The sequence below is a fragment of the Chlorocebus sabaeus genome, chromosome 4 (assembly GCF_047675955.1).
Source record: "Chlorocebus sabaeus isolate Y175 chromosome 4, mChlSab1.0.hap1, whole genome shotgun sequence".
NCBI classification, from domain to species: domain Eukaryota; kingdom Metazoa; phylum Chordata; class Mammalia; order Primates; family Cercopithecidae; genus Chlorocebus; species Chlorocebus sabaeus.
In genome coordinates, this window is record NC_132907.1 from 35,014,056 (window position 1) to 35,032,014 (window position 17,959).

General features: G+C 37.4%; 1 non-coding gene across 1 annotated transcript; it reads left to right on the plus strand.

Moving 5' to 3' along the window:
• Positions 1-17,397: 17,397 nt before the first annotated feature.
• LOC119618383 (U6 spliceosomal RNA) lies at positions 17,398-17,503 on the plus strand. The gene has a single exon (XR_005234697.1). It is a non-coding gene; the product is annotated as a U6 spliceosomal RNA (small nuclear RNA).
• The last annotated feature ends 456 nt before the right edge of the window (positions 17,504-17,959 follow it).

Genomic DNA, 17,959 nt, shown 5'->3' on the forward strand with positions numbered 1-17,959 from the left:
TAGAATGTGCCTGTGAATCTTTCTGGTCCCGGGCTTTTTCCGGTTGGTAGGAGTTTTATTAATGATTCAGTTTCAGAACTTGTCATTGGTCTGTTCAGGATTTGAATTTCTTCCTAGTTCAATCTTGGGAGGTTGTATGTTTCTAGGAATTTACCCTGAAAAATTCTAGATTTTCTGGTTTGTGTGCATAAAGGTGTTTGTTATAGTCTCTGAGGGTTTTTTTGTGTTTCTGTTGGGTCGATGGTAATGTCCACTTTACCATTTCTGATTTTGTTTATTTGGATCATCTCTCTTTTTTTTTTGTTAGTCTAGCTAGTGGTATATCAATTTTATTTATTCTTTCAAAAAACCAACTCCTGGATTCATTGATCTTTCATATTTTTTTTTTTTTTTGCATTTCCATTTCACCCAATTCTGTTCTGATTTTGGTTATTTCCTTTCCTCTGCTAGCTTTTGAGTTGGTTTGCTCTTTCTCTGTTTCCTCTAGGTGTGATGTGATGTTGTTAAATTAAAACCTTCCTAACTTTTTGATGTGAGCATTTAGATCTATAAACTTTCCTCTTAACACTGCTTTAACATTGACAAGAGAGAGATTCTGGTATATTGTATCTTTGTTCTCATTAGTTTCAAATAATTTCTTGATTTCTGCCTTAATTTCAAAGTTTACCCAAAAGTCATTCAGGATCAGGTTGCTTATTTTCCATGTAATTGTATGGTTTTGAGTGATTTCCTTAGTACCGATGATATGGTTTGGCTCTGTGTTCCCACCCAAATCTCACCTTGAGTTGTAATCCTCATAATCTCCACAGGTCAAGGGCAGGACCAGGTGAAGGTAATTGGATCATGGAGGTGGTTTACCCCATGTAGTTCTTGTGATAGTGAGTTCTCATGAGATCTGATGGTTTTATAAGCATCAGGCATTTCTCCTGCTTGCACTCACTCCATCCTGCCACCTTGTGAAGAAGGTGCCTACTTTCCTTTGCTTTCTGCCATGATTGTAAGTTTCCTGAGGTCTCCTAGGAGTGCAGAACTGTGAGTCAATGAAACTTTCTTCCTTTATAAATTACCCAGTCTTAGATAGTTCTTCATAGCTGTGTGAGAATAAACTAATACAACTGATTTCTATTTTTATTAAGCTGTAGTCTGATAGTGTGGTTGGTATGCTTGCCATTTTTTTGAATTTGCTGAGAATTGTTTTATGGCACATTGTGTGGTAGATTCTAGAGTATGTGCCATGTGCAGGTGAGAATAATGTATATTCTGTTGTTTTTGGTTAGAGAGTTCTGTAGATGTCTGTTAGGCCAATTAGGTCAAGTGTCAAGTTCAGGTCTCGAATATATGTTTGTTAGTTTTCTGCCTCAGTGATCTGTCTGATACTGTGAATGGGGTGTTGAAGTCTCCCACTATTATTATGTGGTTATCTAAATCTCTTTGTAGGTCTCTAAGAACTTGTTTTATGAATCTGGGTGCTCCTGTGTTGGATGCATATATATTTAGGATAGTTAGGTCTTCATGTTGAATTGAACGCTTTACCATTACATAATGCCCTTATTTGTCTTTTTGATCATTGTCAGTTTACAGCCAATTTTGTCTGAAATTATAATACAAACCCATGCCTTGCTTGGTAGAATTTTCTTTATTCCTTTACTTTGAGCCTATGAGTGTCACTGAATGTGAGATGGGTCTCGTGAAGACAGCATAGAGTTAGGTCTTGTTTCTTAATTTGCCACTCTGTGTCTTTTAATTGGGACATTTAGCCCATTTAAACTCAAAGTTAACATCGATACATGTGGAGTTGATTCTATCATCATGTTGTTAGCTGGTTATTTTACAGACTTGATTGTGGAGTTGCTTTATAGTATCAGTGATCTATGTACTTAAGTGTGTTTTCATGGTGGTGGGTAATGTTCTTTTCTTTCCATATTTGGTACTTCCTTATGGACTTCTTGTAACACAGGTCTGGTGGTAATGAATTCCCTTAGCATTTGCTTCTCTGCAAAAGATGATACTTCTCCTTTGTCTATGAAACTTAATTTGACCAGATATGAAATTCTTAGTTGGAATTTCTTTTTTTTAAGAATGCTGAATATAGGTTTCTGGCCTCGTCTGGCTTGTAGGGTTTCTGCTGAAAGGCCTGCTGTTAACCTGATGGAGTTTCCTTGAAAGGTGACTTGCCCTTTCTCTCTGGCTACCTTCAACATTTTTTCCTCCATTTCAGCCTTGGAGAATATGATGACTGTGTGTCTAGGGGATTATTGTGTTGAATAGTTTCTCACAGGGGTTCTCTGTATTTTTTGAATTTGAATGTTAGCCTCTCTAGTGAGGGTGGGGAAATTTTCATGAGCAATATTCTCAAATATGTTTTCCAAGTTGTCTGCTTTCACTCCCTGTCATTCAGGGATATCAATGAGTTGTAGATTTGATCACTTTATATAATCCCATATTTCTTGGAGGTTGTGTTCTTTCTTTTTTAGTCTTTTTTTCTTCCTTTTTGTCTGACTGAATTAATTCAGAGAACTGGTATTTGAACTCAGATTCTTTCCCCAGCTTGGTCTATTCTGCTGTTAATACATGTGGTCATATTATGAAATTCCTGAAAGGAGTTTTTTTTTTCTCTATCACATTAGTTTATTTCTTTCTTAAAATGGCCATTTCATCTTTCAGCCCCTATATTGTTTTATTTTATTCTTAAATTTCTTGGATTGGTTTTCAACTTTCTTCTGAATCTCTATGATGTTGGTTCCTATTCATATTCTGAATTCTATATCTGTCATTTCAACTATCTCAGCCTGGTTAAGAACCATTGCTGGGGAACTAGTGCAATCATTTGGAGGTACGAAGACATTCTGGGTTTTTGAGTTGTCAAGAGTTCTTGTGATGGTTCTTTATCATCTGTGTGAGGTGAGATTTCTTCTGTCTTTGAAGTTGCTGTCCTTTAGATGGAACTTTTTGGTTTGATCTTTGATGACCTTGGGGGTTCGATTGTGGTATAAGGTGAGTTCAGTCCACTTGCTTCATTTTTGGAAGATTTTAGGGGGCCAAGGCTCAGCTTAGCACTTTTGGCTGCATGCTCTAACTCTGGGGGATAGTACCAGGCCTCTGGCCTTGTTTTCTGGTTCCTCAAGGTTAGCAACCTGCTGTGGTTGAGGGGTAAAGAAGTTCCTGATCTGCTGGTCATAACATTTCAATGGGGTGTACCAGCCAAAGCACTTCACTGGAGTGATGGCAGCAGGATCCATGCTTGCTTGTGCATGTCAACAGCCACAGCAGCACAGTGAGTTGCATGCATCTTTGCTGTGGTGGGGGCACTAGTGGTAATGGGGCAGTGGTATTCCTTTGCATGCTCAGGCAGTGGTATAGTGGGGGCCTGTTGCTGGTGGAGGTGAGATTGCCTGAAACATGGTAGTTGTGACTACGGGGGAGTGAGTTAGCTTGAGAAGAGCCATGGAATTACTAGCCAAGATTTAGGGCCTATTCCCATATACTTGGTAATATACATTTTCTTTTGCTAATTAAGAAATCCATGATGTATCCATATTTTGTGAAAAACCTGAGTTAACAACATCTGTATACATAAGATGAAAGGTTTTGAAAGAAGTGAGAGGGATAAAAAATCGGTGATTTTTTTTGTTTTTAGACTGTTTGCGGAGGCTAGAAGAAAGGTATTCATTTGAAAATATGTGAATATTTAGATATCTCTGAGGTTTATGTATTTATTATGTGAACTAGCTGAGGGAAAAATTTTTCCTTTTATTATTTCGTTGATTTTATTTATTTATCTGTTTGCTTATTTATTATACTTTAAGTTCTGGGGTACATGTGCAGAACATATAGTTTCTTACATAGGTATACATGTGCCATGGTGGTTTGCAGCACCCATCAACCCATCACCTACATTAGGTATTTCTCCTAATGCTATCCCTTCCCTAGCTCCCAACCCACAACAGGCCCCAGTGTGTGATGTTCCCCTCCCTGTGTCCATGTGTTCTCATTGTTCAACTCCCACTTATGAGTGAGAACATGCAGTGTTTGGTTTTCTGCTCTCATGTTAGTTTGCCGAGAATGATGGTTTCTAGCTTCATCCATGTCCCTGCAAAAAACAAGAACTCATCCTTTTTTATGACTGCATAGTATTCCATGGTGTATATGTGCCACATTTCCTTAATCCAGTCTATCATTGATGGACATTCGGGTTGATTCCAAATCTTTGCTATTGTGAATAGTGCTGCAATAAACATACATGTGGATGTGTCTTTATAGTAGAATGACTTATAATCCTTTGGGTATATACCCGGTAATGGGATTGCTGGGTCAAGTGGTATTTCTAGTTCTAGATCCTTGAGGAACTGACACACTGTCTTCCACAATGGTTGAACTCATTTACACTCCCACCACCAATATAAAAGTGTTCCTATTTCTCCACATCTTCTCCAGCCTCTGTCGTTTCCTGACTTTTTAATGATCACCATTCCAACTGGCATGAGATGGTATCTCACTGTGGTTTTGATTTGCATTTCTCTAATGACCAGTGATGACGAACATTTTTTCTTATGTTTGTTGGGGGCATAAATGTCTCCTTTCAAGAAGTGTCTGTACATATCCTTTGCCCACTTTTTGATGGGGCTTTTTCTTATAAACTTGTTTAAGTTCCTTGTAGAGTCTGGATATTAGCCCTTTGTCAGATGGATAGACTGCAAACATTTTCTCCCATTTTGTAGGTTGCTGTTCACTCTGATGATAGTTTATTTTGCTGTGCAGAAACTCTTTAGTTTAATTAGATCCCATTTGTCAACTTTGGCTTTTATTGCCATTGCTTTTGGTGTTTCAGACATGAAGTCTTTGCCCATGCCTGTGCCTTGAATGGTATTGCCTAGGTTTTCTTCTAGGATTTTTATGGTTTTAGGTCTTATGTTTAAGTCTTTAATCCACCTTGAGTTAATTTTGGTATAAACTTGGTATAATTTCCCAACATCACTTATTAAATAGGGAATCCTTTCCCCATTGCTTGTTTGTGTCAGGTTTGTCAAAGATCAGATGGCTGTAGATGTGTAGCATTATTTCTGAGGCCTCTGGTCTGTTCCCTTGGTCCGTATATCTGTTTTAGTACCAGTACCATGCTGTTTTGATTACTGTAGCCTTGTAGTATAGTTTGAAGTCAAGTAGTGTGATGCCTCCAGCTTTGTTCTTTTCGCTTAGGATTGTCTTGGCTATGAAGGTTCTTTTTTGGTGCCATATAAAGTTTAAAGCAGTTTCTTCTAATTCTGTGAAGAAAATCAATGGTAGTTTGATGGGGATAGCATTTCTATAAATTACTTTGGGCAATATGGCCATTTTCATGATATTGATTCTTCCTATCAATGAGCATAGAAAGTTTTCCCATTTGTTTGTGTCCTCTTTTATTTCATTGAGCAGTGGTTTGTAATTCTCCTTGAAGAGGTCCTTCACATCCCTTGTAAGTTGTATTCCTAGGTATTTTATTCTCTTAGTAGCAATTGTGAATGGGAGTTCATGCATGATCTATGTGTTACTGTTGTACAGGAATCCTTATGATTTTTGCCAATTGATTTTGTATCCTGAGACTTTGCTGAAGTTGCTTATCAGCTTAAGGAGATTTTGGGTTGAGATAATGGGGCTTTCTCAATATATGATCATGTAATCTGCAAACAGAGACAGTTTGGCCTCCTTTTTTCCTATTTGAATACCCTTTGTTTCTTTCTCTTGCCTGATTGCCCTGGCCAGAACTTCCAATACTGTGTTGAATAGGAGTGGTAAGAGAGGGCATTCTTGTCTTGTGCCGGTTTTCAAAGGGAATGCTTCCAGTTTTTGCCCACTCAGTATGATATTGGCTGTGGGTTTGTCATAAATAGCTCTTAATATTTTGCGATACATTCCATCAATACCTAGTTTATTGAGAGTTTTTAGCATGAAGGTGTGTTGAATTTTGTCAAAGTCCTTTTCTGCATCTATTGAAATAATTATGTGGTTTTTGTCATTGCTTCTGTTTATGTGATGGATTACATTTATTGATTTGCGTATGTTGAACCAGACTTGCATCCCAGGGATGAAGCTGACTTGATCATGGTGGATAAGCTTTTTGATGTGCTGCTGGATTCAGTTTGCAGAATTTTATTGAGGACTTTTGCATCGATGTTCATCACGGATATCAGCCTGAAGTTTTCTTTTTTGTTATATCTCTGCCAGGTTTTGGTATCAGGATGATGCTTGTCTCATAGAATGAGTTAGGGAGGAGTCCCTCCTTTTCAATATTTTGGAATCGTTTCAGCAGAAATAGTACCAGCTCTTCTTTGTACCTCTGGTAGAATTCAACTGTGAATCCATCTAGTCCTGGGCTTTTTTTGGGTGGTAGGCTATTTATTACTTCCTCAATTTCTATTCAAGGATTCAACTCCTTCCTTGGTAGACTTGGGAGGGTGTATGTGTCCAGGAGTTTATCCATTTCTTCTAGACTTTTTAGTTTACTTATGTAGAGGTGTTTATTGTCTTTTCTGATGGTAGTTTGTGTTTCTATGGGATCAGTTGTGATATCCCCCATATCATTTTTTTATTGCATCTATTTGATTATTCTCTCTTTTCTTCTTTATTAGTCTGTCTAGCAGTCTATTTTTTTAAATCTTTTTAAAAAACCAGGTCCTGGATTCATTGATTTTTTTGAAGTATTTTCCATGTCTCTATCTCCTTCAGTTCAGCTCTAATCTTTGTTAATTCTTGTCTTCTGCTAGCTTTTGAATTTGTTTGCTCTTGTTTCTCTAGTTCTTTTAATTGTGATGTTAAGGTGTTGATTTTAGATCTTTCCTGCTTTTTCTTGTGGGCATCTAGTGCTATAAATTTCCCTATACACACTGCTTTAAATGAGTCCCAGAGATTCTGGTATGTTGTGTCTTTGTTCTCATTGGTTTGAAAGAACATCTTTATTTCTGCCTTCATTTCATTATTTACCCAGTAGTAATTCAGGAGCAGGTTGTTCAGTTTCCGTGCAGTTGTGCAATTTTGTGTGAGTTTCTTAATCCTGAGTTCTAATTTGATTGCACTGTGGTCTGAGAGACTGTTTGTTATGATTTCCATTTGTTTGCATTTGCTGAGGAGTGTTTTACTTCCAATAATGTGGTCAATTTTAGAATAAGTGCAATGAGGCACTGAGAAGAATGTATGTTCTGTTGATTTAGGCTAGAAAGTTCTGTAGATGTCTATTAGTTCTGCTTGTTCCAAAGCTGAGTTCAAGTCCTGAATATCCTTGTTAATTTTCTGTCTCGTTGATCTGTCTAATATTGACAGTGGAGTGTTAAAGTATTCCACTATTATTGTGTGGGAGTCTGTCTCTTTGTAGGTCTCTAAGAACTTGCTTTGTGAATCTGGATGCTCCTGTATTGGGTGCATCTATATTTAGGATAGTTAGCTCTTCTTGTTGCATTGATCCCTTTACCATTATGTGATGCCTTTCTTTGTCTCTTTTGATCTCTGTTGGTTTAAAGTCTGTCTTATCAGAGATTAGGATTGCAACTCTTGCTTTTGTTTTGCTTTCCATTTGCTTGGTAAATATTCCACCATCCCTTTATGTTGAACCTATGTGTGTCTTCGTTTGTGAGATGGGTCTCCTGCATACAGCACACTGATGGGTCTTGACTCTTTATCCAATTTGCCAGTCTGTGTCTTTTAATTGGGGCATTTAGGCCATTTACATTTAAAGTTAATATCGTTATGTGTGAATCTGACCCTGTCATTATGATGCTAGCTGGTTATTTTGCCCGTTAGTTGATGCAGTTTCTTCATAGTGTCAATAGTCTTTATATTTTGGTATGTTTTTGCAGTGGCTGGTACTGGTTGTTCCTTTCCATGTTTAGTGCTTCCTTCAGGAGCTATTTTAAGGCAGACCTGGTGATGACAAAATCTCTCAATATTTGCTTGTCTGTAAAGGATTTTATTCTCCTTCACTTATGAAGGTTAGTTTGGCTGGATATGAAATTCTTGTTTGAAATTCTTTTCTTTAAGAATGTTGAATATTAGCCCCCACTTTCTTCTGGCTTGTAGACTTTCTGCATAGAGATCCAATGGTAGTCTGATGGACTTTCCTTTGTGGGTAACCCAATCTTTCTCTCTGACTGCACCTAACATTTTTTCCTTCATTTCAACCTTGTTGAATCTGACAATTATGTGTCTTAGGGTTGCTCTTCTTGAGAAGTATCTTTGTGGTGTTCTCTGTATTTCCTGAATTTGAATGTTGGCCTGCCTTACTAGGTTGGGAAATTCTCCTAGATAATATCCTGAAGAGTGTTTTCCAACTTGATTCCATTCTCCCTATCACTTTCAGGTACACCAATCAAACATAGATTTGGTCTTTTCACATAGTCTCGTATTTCTTGGAGGCTTTGTTTGTTTCTTTTTATTCTTTTTTCTCTAATCTTGTCTTTTGCTTGATTTCATTGAGTTGCTCTTCAATATCTGCTATCCTTTCTTCTGCTTATCAATTCAACTATTGATATTTGCATATGTTTCACGAAGTTTTTGTGCTGTGTTTTTCTAGTTCATCAGGTCATTTATGTTCTTCTCTAAAAACGGGTTATTCTAGTTAGCAATTCATCTAATCTTTTTTCACAGTTCTTAGCTTCCTTGTATTGGGTTAGAACATGCTCCTTTAGCTTGTAGGAGTTTGTTTTTAGCCACCTTCTGAATGCTACTTCTGTCAATTCATTAAAGGTCATTCTCCATCCAGTTTTGTTCCCTTGCTGGTGAAGAGCTGTGATCCTTTGGAGGAGAAGAGGCGTTCTGTTTTTTGGAATTTTCAGCCTTTTTGCGCTGGTTTTTCCCCATCTTTGTGGGTTTATCTGCCTTAGATCTTTGATATTGGTGGCTTTCTGATGGGGTCTCTGAGTGTTCTTCCTTTCTGTTACTTTTCCTTCTAACAGTCAGGCCTCTCTGCCCCAGTTCTGCTGGAGTTTGCTGGAGGTCCATTCAGACCCTGTTTGCCTGGGTATCACCAGAGGAGGCTGCAGAACAGCAAAGATTGCCACCTGTTCTTTCCTCTGGAAGCTTCATCTCAGAGGGGCACCTGCCAGATGCCAGTCAGAACTCTCCTATATGAGGTGTCTGTCAGCCCTTGCTGGAGGTGTCTCCCAGTCAGGATTCGCGGGGGTCAGGGACCCTCTTGAGGAGGCAGTCTGACCCTTAACAGAGCTTGAACGCTGTACTGGGAGGTCCACTGCTCTTTTCACAGCTGTCAGGCAGGGACGTTTAAGTCTGCTGAAGCTGCACCCACAGCCACCCCTTCCCCCAGGTGCTGTGTCCCATGGAGATGGGGGTTTTATCTATAAGTGCCTGACTGGGGCTGCTGCCTTTTTTTCAGAGATGTTCTTCCCAGAGAGGAGAAATCTGGCTATCTGGCCACAGTGGCCTTGCTGAGTTTCAGTGGGTTCCACCAAGTTCGAACTTCCCAGTGGCTTTGTTTACACTACAAGGGGGAAAACCGCCTACTCAAGCCTCAACAATGGTGGATGCCCCTCCTCCCATCAAGCTCCAGTGTCCCAGGTCAATCTCAGACTGCTTCTGTGCTGGCAGTGAGAATTTCAAGCCAATGGATTTTAGTTTGCTGTGCTCTGTGGGGGTGCAACCTACCGAGCAAGATTACTTGGCTCCCTCGCTTTAGCCCCCTTTCCAGGGGAGTTAATGGTTCTGTCTCACTTGTGTTCCAGGCACCACTGGGGTATGGAAAAAACAAACAAACAAACTCCTGCAGCTAGTTTCATGTCTGCTCAAATGGCCGCCTAGTTTTGTGCTTGATACCCAGAGCCCTGGAGGGGTAGGCACAGGAGGGAATCTCCTGGACTGCAGGTTGCAAAGACCATGGGAAAAGCGCAGTATCTGGGCCGCAGTGTGCATGATTCCTCAGGCTCAGTCCCTCACTGCTTCCCTTGGGTAGGAGAGAAAATTCCCCAATCCATTGCACTTCCTGGGTGAGGCGATGCCCTGCTCTGCTTCAGCTCACCCTATGTGGGCTGCACCCACTGTCCAACCAGTCCCAATGAGCTGAACCAGGTACCTCAGTTGGAAATGCAGAAATCACCTGCCTTCTGTGTTGATCTCGCTGGGAGCTGCAGACCGGAGCTGTTCCTATTTGACCATCTGGCTAGCAATCCTATATTCCATTTTCCTTTTTATATGAGGAACCTGACCAATTTATGTTGTTTAGACATTAAGACCTGGGTTGGGTTAAACATTAGAGATTATTTTAAAGGATAATATCAGTGTTTACCTAGAAATTTAAACTTAAGTCGTGAAATTTTTATTTTTGCCCTTGATCCACTGGTATTAGGTCTATACAATGTTTCTATCCACTCCAGAAGACAAACAGACGTTTCTGTGAATCTGAAACTAACTCAGCACATGTAGCCTCACTTTCTAAGTGGTGTTTCGGCTGTGGAACACAAGATACAGATACCTGGAGATGAGAAATGTATCAGTAATCACTTATAGAAATAAATACATATTTTAGGCCAATTGCGGTGGCTCATACCTGTAATCCCAGCTCTTTGGGAGGCTGAGGTGGGCAGATCACCTGAGGTTGGGAGTTTGAGACCAGCCTGACCAACACGGAGAAACCCCGTTTCTACTAAAAATACAAAATTAGCCAGGTGTGGCAGCATGTGCCTGTAATCCCAACTCTGGGGAGGCTGAGGCAGGAGAATTGCTTGAACCTGGGAGGTGGAGGTTGTGGTGAGCTGAGATTGCGCCATTGCACACCAGCCTGGGCAACAAGAGCAAAACTCCACCTCAAAAAAAACAAAAACAAAAACAAAAACAAAAAAACAACTTGGACTTTGCTTAGCTAATAGAAATTGCCTACGTGTGAAACTTCATATTTCCTGTGTATGGGGAATGTTACGAGGTATGCTGGTGGGAACACAGGAGAGCATATAGAATGATTATCTCCCACTTGCAGAATTTCTTGTTTGGCTAGGGAGGGAACATACTTGTACAAAAGGTGTAAGAAGATGTTGAAAGAGGTGAGCAAAGGCTCAAAGAGTAAGAGAAAGGAGAGACTACAGAAAGATTCCATAAAGGAAGATTCAGGAAGAAGTGTGTCAGAAGTAGAGCAAGAGCAAAGGTTGGATTTGCTGGCTACTACTAATCCATTTCTCAGGAGCATGTGCAGACGCACTTGGGAGGTTATAATGTCTGGGTCTGTTAGAACCCTATTCTGTTGGCCAGAAGTCAATCACACAGCCCCACTTTTCTGCTAGGGTGGCTGGAAAATAGTTTACCTGTGTTCCTGGAAGGAAGGTGTGGCTTTTTTGAGCATTTAACCAGTCTTTGCTACATGCCCACTGGAACTTTGGAGAATAAACTTCAGTTCCTCTCCCCCTCATTCATTTTTTAAACCTTCCCTTCTCCAAGTGAGACACTGTTAGTTCTATCAGCTATTACTCATACATTTTTGTTCCCAAACCCTCTACTATCGTGGTCATCATAAAGCAAACATTCTTGATTTTTATCGTTCTTCTCAAAATGAAGTGCTCACTGTATGTGATTTTTTATATGCTGGTAAAATGGGATTATTGTTTTCATTGATTTCATAACTGTAAGGTCAAAGAGAGGGCCAAGACTGGGGACTTTGCATTTAAAAAAAAAGAAGAGAATTTGAAGAAGGAAAGGGGTCTCCAGGATGCCACGTCAGTACGGCAGCCATGGGAAGCACTAGTGTGGTAAGGTGCTATTCTTTCCTACTTCTCAAAGAGGAAAAAAGACATTCACATTCACAAATCAATTCATTTCCATCGAAACTCCAAAGTGAAGTCAAGGAGAACAAGTGCAGTCACATGATGTTACTTATATATTAGATTATGAATTTAAATAAAATGCCAAAGATTTCTGTATTAAAATCTTTTTATTGTGATATTAACTGGTCCACATGCCTTACATAGTGTCTAGGTCTTATTCTCAATAATTTGGCCAGTAGTCCAAATGATTACATGATATATAAGCAAATTAGCATTGCTCTAAGGAACTAAAATGTATCGCCTGCTGCTAATATGGCACTGTTGTTGTGCCATTTCAGCATATCCCTGTGGCCCCCATTCCTGATGTTTTCATCTGTAGATCCCATGAAGAGACAAAAAATGAGTCTTTTTTCCTTTTCTTTTCTTTCAACAGTTGTGCTTTCAGTGTTCTCTCTTAAGAAATATTATAACCCTGAGGGAGTGGACTTTCTTATCAGAGAAGCAAACTGATTGAAAACGATTTAGTTTCCAAATTCCTGGAAGAAGGGAAAAAGCCTAAGTGTCCATCTCTCTATCTAGTCTACTTATGAGATTACCTATTTCAATTTTTTTTTCTAAATTGAGTTTTTAATGTCAAAGTTTCAGGATCCACTGGTTTCCATAGTTTTAGTTTGTTCAGTTGTTTATGGTTAGACTCATTGTGAACAGGGACCATTATACTTCTCTTTTTCTATAAATGTGGCTGCTTTTGAGAGTGGAAGTTGTAGGAAACAGAATTCATTGTAATCTGAATTTAAATTTAGCTTCCTGTTGCAGCTCCTCCCCTCCCCATCCTCCCTCATGTTTCTCCCTGTCCCCAGACTGTCTTTCAGAGGCAGATGCTATGCCCATAAATGACATTTATTGATTTGAGTATTAGTGACTTTTTCTTGACAGATTCACTCATAACAATATTTAAGTAATATTAAGAGTTTCCCACCAAGCACTCAGAATAAACTAAACAGTGAGTATCTAGGCAGAAAGCCATGTACTTTTAGAGCTCAGTATGTTTATAATATATATGAAGGCAAACATAGAAGCAACATAAATACCTATTCTACTCGGTCGTTACCTGCCAATTTATATTTTTCGGAGAAGAGTTTCTCACTAAATCACTGAGAGGCAGAGTAGGATATCTGAGGAAAATGATGGTGGTGGTGGGGCGGGGGCAGGTTCATTATCCGGAAAAAAGATTGGGAGCCAGGGAGGATTTTCAAATTCGAATCCCTCAGCTCAGTCTTGGGGCATTTGTTTTGCCATCTGAATTATCTTGGAACCCGGAAGAAAACTGGTTGTGAAAACTACAGATTCAATTTTCTTCTTTGGCTGTTCCCATAATACTGTAATTATAAACCATACTGTGTTAGAGTGTAACATTCTTTGGAGAGCATCCTAAAATGCACCTTGATCAAATTTTGCCTTATGTAGCAACACTTAGAAACACAAGCCTTTGTGGGGTTTCTGGCTCTTCTTTTTACTGATGGACTGATAATCTTATAATAGCATTAGTTTTGCCACCAATTACCAAAGATTTGTTATTATTGGTTTTTAAAGTTGGACAATCCTTAAATGTCTACAGCAACATAAGAAACAGACCCAGAAGGTGGTGGGTCAGACTAGTTTAGAAACCTCCAATCCTGGCTATTTGGTACCTCAGAATTCAACAAGGGATGTTGGAAATTTTTCAAAATAAAATTAATTTAAATGCAGTTTTGCAAAAGGTTATACTGTAGAACACATTGAAAAAGAGAAGGTTAGCTGAAAAGTCAAGCATGATAGAATTTGAAAATTACTAGGCTTTAGGGTATGAAAATATTTCCCATATGTTGAGACAGAATTTGTATTTTCTCTTTTCTCAATGGCATTTTATAAGACTATATACTCCTGCTCTTCTATATAAATAGAATAGAAACATCTCCATTTTTAAATTGTCATGGAAATAAGTAATGGCCTGTGAACAAAACGACTTTTTTTTGTTTTGTTTTGTTTTTGATGGAGTTTTGCTCTTGTTGCCCAGGCTGGAGTACTATCTTGGCTCACTGCAACCTCAGCCTCCTGGGTTCAAGTGATTCTCCTGCCTTAGCCTCCTGAGTAGCTTGGATTGCAGGTGTCCACCACCATGCCCAGCTAATTTTTGTAGTTTTAGTAGAGACGGAGTTTCACCATGTTGACCAGGCTGGTCGCAAACTATAGGCTTTCACCCTCCGTGCTTTACTATTTTGGTTAATTTTAAGGGGCATAATCTGTGGGAACATTGTTATTATTTGCCATTACTTTTCATAGCAAAAACCGCAATTACTTTTGCACCAACCTAATATTTTCTTTGCTAATCTAGTGTGATTTAGGGACAGTGATAAATAAAGGTTGGAGAAGAAAGAAAAGGGCTGACTAGTAAATGCAGACAGAGTTGATGTACTTTCACAGTCCCATTGGCATGTTCCATGGGCCATTTCACTTTCAGATGGTTTGTCTGTCTGAATTTAAAGGCTAACCTCTGGAGTTTTGCCTTTCTTCTTGTGACCTGAGAACTTGCTGGCATGTACAAGTCAATTTTCTTAATAGCTTTTCTTGATTAGTCTATAGCTTCTCCAGTGAGTTGAAATGTCACATTTACTTATACTAAAATCTTATACTAGACATATTTGGGTGTCAAACCTCTTTTAATCATTTGTCTTTCTTGTCTAGAGATAGTGTTATAATATTTTCCTTGTTATAGGTTTCTAATATACTTTAAAATCTAGAATGACATAACTCCCATTGTATCTTTCTCTTTTGATCTTTTGAGAAAAAGAATTACCATGGAAAATAATACTTCTGTTTTTGTGTCATTGTTTAAAGTATTTACAACTCCTATTTTGTTGTGAATTTTTTCTTTTAATATATTCCTTAATTTTATTTATATATTTAATTAGTTATGTTTGCATTTTTAAAAAGTGAGATAGGTATATCTTTTAAAAAATAATCGTTGTCAGGTATGGTGTTAAGTTTGTAATAGCTATTAGCTATTACATTACTTTTAATGGCAAAAACCACAAATACTTTTGCAACAACCTAATATAATGAATTCAGTAGGCTTCCGTTGTTTATCTATGTTGTGGAATATAGTGTAATTCTGAAATAACTTACTTCTTATACCATTTTTGTTTTGCTTTTTTGGTTTAGGTCGATTTTTCCAAAAGTCTTTTTCTTTTGTTTCTGCTGTATATTTGTTTTACTATGTTCTGTTTTTGATTTCTTTTTGGATCAGTTTCATCACTTCATATTTTCTTACATTATTGCCACTGCATTAGTCTATCACATTAATCAGAATAGTATTGTATATGCTATTCTTTTGCATATTTTTAATCTTGTTTCTATATTTGGTCACATCTACTTTGTCATTTTTAGTGAAATCGAAATTTTCTTGTCTTACTCTTGCAGAGTTCTACTTATTTAATTGTCCCTTTTCTGCTTTTATTTTTATTAACTCATTTTTCCCAACCTTCCTTGGAGTTCTGATCTTTTTCTAGGTTATTAAATGAATATGTCATTCTGTTTTGATTTTTATTGATTCGTTCCTGTGACTTTTCTTCAGGTTATTTTGTTGACCTTTATTGAACTTCTCTAGTTTATTGAGTTGAATATTTTGTTATTTTATTTTATTCAATTTTTAAAATGATGAGAACCCTGAATGCCATGGGCTTTTCTTCCTTTTGAGTCCATCCTTTACCACACATCATTAGATTTTTATATAGATTTTTCAATTGTTCTTAACTTTAAAATTGTTTGCAATTGCAATTTGGATTTATTCTTTAGCCTGTGCCATTTAGAAATGTTTTATTTTAAGGTTTGCCTTTGCGTTTTTATTTTTAAAGGTTATCTTCTGATATTAATTCCCTGGGTTATGTATATGTCTTTCACATACTTATACATACTTATGGTTTATATAATTTCTATGTTTTATAGCTTTCATCTGCCTCTGTCTAATATATGAATAATTTTTGATCAACTTTTTACAAAAGTAGTTTCTTTGTTTGAAGAATCCAAACTTTTAAATGTAACTGTTAGACCAACTTCATTAATTGAATTTACTCATATGCTTTATGGTCCTTTTAATTTTCCAGCTACTTTTTCTCTTCAAGAGAGTTTTGTTAGACTTTAGTACTGTATTTCTATTAGTTTCTTCTTACAGTTTTAACTTTGTGTGTGTGCGTGTATATGCACACATTATATATATTGATGCACACACATTGTAGTATATAATGTCTTATGGGCTGCAACATTTCCTTAGAATCTATATTTTATTTGAAGCCAGCATATTTTTATTTTTTTTTTAAGTAAGAAGTTTTATTTCTTCCTGGAATCTTGCAGGATTTGTTTTTTTTTTTTTTTTTTTTTTTTTTTTTTTTTTTTTTCTGTTTACTTAGTAGTTTAAAAAGTGCCAGATATGTTAAGGTTTAGGTCTTTTACTGATTTATTTTTTTCCTGGAGCCATGTCACCCATTTTCCTGAGGTTAGGAAAGTTTTCTTGGGATGTGTATTTGGTTATTGTTTCTGTTTTGTTTCTCTGGACTCTCCTCTGGGAATGCTGATGAGCTATATGTTAGCTCCCTAGTCTCTCTTTTTCAATTCTTTCTTCTTCTCTATCATACTTTTCTTTTCCTGTCTCCTTGTGAAGGCTTATAGAACTGTTAAATAATGCTTCAACCCACTGTCTTCAGTATCAATTAATTATTCTACTTTGCTTTTCGTTTCTACGTAATCATCCTTTAAAAAAAATTCTCTCTCCCTTTTCATTTTACCCATTGTCCATTGTCTTGTTTAACCTGCCTGGAATCCTCTTCATTTCATCCTGTTTTCTTTTCATAGAGGTCAATCTCTTGGTTCTTTATTAAGGATACCAAGTAGTCTTCTAAGGTTTTCTTTTGAATTCTGCAGTAAACATTTTTCAGAGGTTTGTTCTGAATTTTTAGAGCACTGTTCTCTTTCCCCGTTCTGTGTTTTTTTTTTGTGTGTGTGTGTATCTATATCTATATCTATATCTCTCCCAACTAAAATAACTAGAGAATCAAATATATATATGTTTTATAATATATAATATATATATTAAATATATAATATATGTGTTTTATAATATATATACATTTTACACAATTTTAAGTAAAGCCACAAAGATACCCAAATTGAGGGTTTTTGGTCCAGCTCTTTTTCTATTACAATGGTGGTGAAAACTTCAACATCCAGTTTACAGTTAAATGAACATTGTTGGGTTTAGTTGCCATTTCAATGACCATTTTCTGGTAATTTTTATTTAAAGTATCTCCTCTCAGTTAGCTTTTGATCTTTCAGCTCCTGCAGCCTGATTCTTTGATACCATAAGAAGTTATACATGGCATCTGTAATTCCCAACCTATCAGGATTGCTTCTCTGTGCTCTGTTCACCTTTTCTCCCCATTTCATCAACCAAATGCTCTACTTCTGCAGACTAAGCCTTTTGGAACATGTGGCATTACGGGCCTCTCTCCCCTACTTTCTGGTCACTTTTTTTCTTAAAAATGCTGGAATGGTAGGAGAAAGAACATTTGCCTCTAAGTAAAATTCCCCAAACCAAGAACTCTGGGTCCCTTTTATCCAGTAAAGAAAAGAAGGAGTACTTGCTTTGGCAGCACATATACTAAAATTGGAACAATACAAAGAACATTAGCATGGCCCCACACCAGGATTACATGCAAGTTCCTGAAGCGTTCCATATTTTTTTTACATAATAGTAAAGGGTTCGAATCAACAAGAAGAGATAACTATCCTAAATATATATGTACCCCATGCAGGAGCACCCAGATTCATAAAGCAAGTTCTTAGAGACCTACAAAGAGACAGACTCCCACACAATAATAGTAGAAAACTTTAACACCTCACTGACAATATTAGACAGATCATTGAGACAGAAAATTAACAAAGATATTCAGAACCTGAACTCAGCTCTGGATCAAGCAGACCTGATACATATCTATAGTATCTCCACTAAAAATTCTCCACTAAAAACAACAGAATATACATTCTTTCATTGCCATACAGCACTGACTCTAAAATTAATCACAACCAGAAGTAAAACATGCCTCAGCAATTGCAAAAGAACTGAAATCATAACAAGTCTGTCAGATCACACCACAATCAAATTAGAACTCAAGATTAAGAAATCCAAACATAACCAC